General features: G+C 43.5%; 1 long non-coding RNA gene across 1 annotated transcript; it reads right to left on the minus strand.

Annotated features, from left to right (window-relative positions):
* Positions 1-67: 67 nt before the first annotated feature.
* Positions 68-4,976, minus strand: LOC115948914. The gene is made up of 4 exons (XR_004082670.1): positions 4,907-4,976; positions 4,345-4,419; positions 4,160-4,270; positions 68-198 (listed from the first exon to the last, which is right to left on the minus strand). It is a non-coding gene; the product is annotated as an uncharacterized LOC115948914 (long non-coding RNA).
* Positions 4,977-5,408: the final 432 nt, after the last annotated feature.

A 5,408-nucleotide genomic window follows, 5' to 3' on the forward strand; every position in this document is an offset into this window, starting at 1 on the left:
CCTACCAGGTAAGGCAGCAGCTCTCCTTGAGCTGATACACCCTTATTCCATCAATCAAAAGAGATTCTCATGGACGGCAAGGAGAAATGCTCTATTGGGGTGTGCAGAAAGCAATAATTCACTCTTTCCACTCTGCCAACACTCTAGTCTGAGGAGGACAGGAAGAATATTCTCAGGCTGCAGGATCTGGTGGACAAGCTGCAAATGAAAGTGAAATCCTACAAGAGACAATGTGAGGAAGCTGTGAGCAGTATTGCTCAGGGAAATAAAAAGCATTGCTTCCTCTGAGTGTCACACAGGTGTCCAGGAGAGGAATGTCAGAGGTTTTGAAAATGTCAAAAATCGTCAGTTGAGGAGGGGAACTTTGTCATTGAGATATAACCCCCAGCACACAAGCACCAAACAAGTGGGAGAATAAATACAGAAATGACAAACTGAAATTAGTAAATTGCTCCTCACATGGAGCAAGGCCACCGGGATACCCGTCATGGTGAAGCTTGTCCCAGTAGGGTCCTGAGAAGGGGAGGATGAGGAGCTCTGTGTGAGGCTGGGGAGGATGAGGAGCTCTGTGTGAGGCTGGGGAGGATGAGGAGCTCTGTGTGAGGCTGATGTGTGAGCAGTGGTGGGAGGGGAATGGACATTTGCAGCCGCACAAGGCTGACTAGCAGCAGGAGAGAAACCCTTGCTGTGTGCTCCTGAGCCCGGATTTCCTCTGCTCTCACAGGAGGAGCTGTCCAATGTCAACCTGTCCAAGTTCCGCAAGATCCAGCACGAGCTGGAGGAGGCCGAGGAGCGGGCTGACATTGCAGAGTCACAGGTCAACAAGCTCCGAGCCAAGAGCAGGGAGATCAGCAAGAAGGCAGAAAGTGAAGAGTAAATGCCTCCAGTGCTGTAAAGTGAGAGAACTGCACAAAATGTGACGTTCTATCACTTTTATTTGTAGTTACTGCTTTGTTCTTCATTAATCTGTAGATGAGTAATGCCTACATAATAAAAATTGTAGAGATTATGCCATGTAAATAATGAGAAATTGAGTGTTGCATTTTCATCATTATCCTGAATTCTTCTAAGGTTTACATTTTTCCTTGCTTATTTTAAACGTATTTATTCAATTAAAAATCTTGCTTCAGGTATTTCAAGGTGTTTCAACCACTTTTAAAGTGGTCCAATCAGACATCATGCTTTGTTCTCACCAGGAAATTTCATCTAATACTTCCTTAGCTGAGGAAATAATTTTTTTCTCTGGAACAGAATGTAATTATCCCTTATAACTGTTGCTTTAGGAATAAAATAGATATTATCTCAAATGTTCTGGCCAAACAACAAGAACTTATTACACCTTACTTCCTACTCCTACTTAATCTTTGATTATTCTTTTAATTCTTGTGCCTTCTTTGCAAGATCTTCAAGTTAAATTTCTTCAATCCTTCAAGCTACTTTGGAACATAATTTAGAGGACATTTAAACCTAAAATGACATCTACTTTCAACTTTTGTTCATGAAAGTGATGTGCAAACCAACATTCCCAGAGCAGCGTAGCCAGCAACCTCATGTAGTCAGTTGGTCACTGTCTATATTCTGTTTCCAAAACTGCCCTGAATTTTCTAAACTTGTCAGGCAGACATCTCCTATCAAGTCTCCAGTGTAATCCTGATAACTTTGCCCAATGTGGCCTCACTCAAAATGTGGATTTTCATCCTTTGTGGATATCAGCAAACATCAGAGAAATCCATGGTCACCTCTTGAAAAACACATTGATCGTTCAGTGTTGTTTCATGCTAATGCACCCCAAGTGATCTATTAACAAGAGCCTGGGTTACTCTCATCATCTGGCATGGGTTGTACCATCAGGGACACCTCCCACTACACCAGGCTGCTCCAGACTCATCCAACCTGGCCTTGAACACTTCCAGGGATGGGACAGCCACAGCTTCTTTGGGCAACCTGTGCCAGGGCCTCATCACTCTCACAGGTGCTTCCTAATATCCCCTCTAAACCTACTCTCTTTCAGTAGTAAATATCACAACAACTTTGGGGACCATATTTCAATACCAAAACTCCCTGTTCCCTTTGGACAATATTAAAATCAGTCTCCAAAATGAACAAGCTGCTCTGACTGTGGAAGAATCAGGTTGCACTTGAAGCACGTGAGACTCCTGGGGCTCCTCTCTCTCTCACCTGTAAGAAATTCTGGCCTGAGGATTTGTTACTAATGCTCAGCTGATGAAAGGTAACATTGCAGGTCCCTTAAGAGACAACACCTGAGGCCAGAATTCCAACAGCACAGGAGGGAGAGGGAGAGAAATCACACACATTGCACTGTGCTGAGCTGGCCTTGCCACCAGCCAGCCTGGAAAGCAGGGCTGGAGACTTGCTGGAATCAGAGAGGAATATTAAAGGGATGAGAAAGGAAATCCAATTTCTCCTCACTTTTGATTTGCTGCCTTGGCTGGAGGACAGGAGTCATTTTGCATCAACACACTATTTCTGGAGTCAGGCTGCTTGTGATATAAAATGTGCTGATGCACAGGTAACTGATCTTGGAAGAAACATGGGCCCATAAGTGGCCTAAAGAAACAAATCTCAAAGAAGGTTTAAAATAGATGCAGCTGATGAGCTCCATTAGAGCTGCTGCCCCATGTGGACTATGGAGTTCTCTGACCTTCAACAGCTTGGGCATGGACAACTGTGTCCCCTGGGCATAAAAGCATCAGCACTTTAAGAGGCACTAAGACATGGAGAAAGTATTTCTCACCTGAAGACACAGAGGCTGCTTGACAACAATTCAGCTTTCCAGTTCTTCAAGTACTCATTGTTTATGCCCTCAGCCCACAGCAACATTGCCTTGACCAGAAAGGGCTTTCTCACCCAACAGCAGAAAATGAGGGGTCCAGGGAGTGAAGGACAGAAAGAGAGAAGCAAAGGAGGGAGAGGCAGATGGAGCAGGAGAGGGAGAGTAGAGGAGAAGTGGGTTGGGCAGATACTGTGAGAAAAAAATGGAGAAAGAGAGTGAAACACAGAAAATGACAGAGAAAAAAGAGGAAGGGAGGAAGATACTGAGAAAGATGAGAAAGAAAGCAATATTGAGAAAATAATATTGAGATGGGAAGCAAGAAATTTCATGAAGATGAGGGGAGAAAGAGACAGAAAGTAGAGGTGGACGGAAGAAAAAGAGAAAGGAAGAGAGCAGTGATGCTAAAAGAAAAGGCTGAAAACACTGAAGTGGGGCAGCTTGGGAAAGCAGAAGTGCTCGTGGGGACTGGGAAGGATGAGGAGAATGTGGGACACTTGTTGGAGAGAGGAGAGAATGGGTTCACACTGCAGGCTTTGCATGACATCCAACTGCTTTGCAAGCTGGTAATACTTCTAGACACAGAGTCTAAATGTGATGGTGTTCATGGCAGACACACAAGCCAGTACACAGAACATTAGAATTTATGCTAGGCAGGAAGTTTTCCCAGCCTTAAATGCTTTTGGAAATGTTCATAATTTACTCCTCTTTTGGTATTCCAAAACATTTTTTAATGTTTGTGCCATCCTGAAAGATACCCACCTCGGTTAGCCAAAAATCTGGCCTTAATGAAAAATTGACTATGTCCACATTGCAATACAGAACTTCTGAAATCAAACTAGGAGATGCTTAGAACTAACAGAGAGAAAAAGTCTGGTTTTCCTAGGAGTGATTTGAGATTGCGAATGAGGCCTTGTGGAAGTGGGGGGAAAACTGGCATGAAAAACATAATACAACATAACCCATAATTGTTCTGTGTGCAACTGCCTGAACTTTGTTGCAGGAGGTATTTTGTTGTGTTAAAACTGGTTTTTAGGTCATAAGTAACATGTGACAATTCATAAGAAGAGTACAGCCACATCTCAGACAAGGATAATATGTGTGCTTCTTCAAATAATGGCATTCAAAGGAAGGTTATCAAAACCAGATGCCTTTATGGCACCAGTTATCTCTCAGTGATTTCAACTGCTCAGCATGTTCTCTGATGTTATCTGGGACGAGCAGTCAGTTTTTCAAAATTGCACTATTTCAGTAGCCCTGATTCCCTTTTGGTCCAGATCCTTCTCTACCTTCAACTCCTTCTACCACCTGTTGCCTTTCTTCTTGACTGTTCCACCCAGCACCACCCAGGCTGCTCACCCCACACACCTGTTCTGTAACAGGAGCTCCTCAGCTGCTTTGCTGAGAGATGGAAGGGGCATCCTGAAGGTCGTGTCCTCATCCAGGACCCACTCTCCAGCTCTCTTCCATGGATGATTCCTGGAAAGACAGGAGGAGCCTAAGTAACTGTGCAGCTTTGATACTCAGCACCTGCCCAGGTGTTCTGTTTTTACCTTCTGCTCCACTTCACAGCCAAGTGATGCTGAGATATCTTTGGAGTTGAAGTTTCTCTCTTCCTTCTCTCTTTTCTGAAATACACAAGTGTGAAAAGTTGTACAGGCTTATGTGGCATATTATGCTATACCATTAAGCTTTACCATAAATGAATTGAAAAATTAACCTTGAAGCAGTCTCAAGAGAGTAGAATTAGGAGACAGAATGGTCTTCAAAGTCCCTCCATGTTCTGGTGCATGGGACAGAGCAATCTTCACAAGTAAGTTCTAGCCTCAGAAATACTAACTTACCTTTGCCATGGCCAAAATTTCCCTGTACCTATTCTGTATCTCTCCCCCTGAATATTTTTAAGATTCTGGGGGTTCTGTTCATCAACCTGTTTTACTCAAAAACCAATTAACCCTTCCAGTCTTACCTGATATGGAATTTCTGAACCACACAGCACTACTACACCACTTTGGACTGGACACTTCCTGCAGGGAAGCATGCATTTCACCAAACCCATACACTTCATTTTCCAACAGGAGAAAGGGATGTTAGGTTAAGAAAAGTGTGTCCTACCATCTCCAGAGTCCAGTGCCCAGCTGCATCTTAAAACTGGGAAGTGTTGGGATGAGAAGCCTTGCTCTGAATGATCAGTGTTTCAGCAATTCTGTTTCTTTGGTGCTAACATTCCTGGCAGCTCTCGTTTTACACAGAGGGCAGCAGAAGTGCTGCTGCAGCAGGAGCTGAGCATTCCCTGTCAGAGGGCTCATCAGGGCTCCACAGAGCACACTGATGCCTCCAGCATGCCCTGTCATACTGACAGCATGGCTGACAACAGCACAGGCAAGCTGAAAATCCCATGGGGAATGCTTTTCAAATAGTGTTGCACTGAACAATCCACAGATTTATAAAATTGGGTTTTTTTTCCTTTTTTCCTTTTTTATATATATATTTTTTTTTTTTTACTTTTTCTGGAGATCATGGATTTCATTACCTGTGAATCACAGTTTAGTTTTTTGTCTGACAAGATTCACATCTGGCACAGCTGAGTGTAAAGAAGAAAAAATATTGTTCATAG

Source organism: Geospiza fortis, unplaced genomic scaffold (genome assembly GCF_000277835.1).
Source record: "Geospiza fortis unplaced genomic scaffold, GeoFor_1.0 scaffold534, whole genome shotgun sequence".
In the NCBI taxonomy this organism is placed as follows: Eukaryota; Metazoa; Chordata; class Aves; order Passeriformes; family Thraupidae; genus Geospiza; species Geospiza fortis.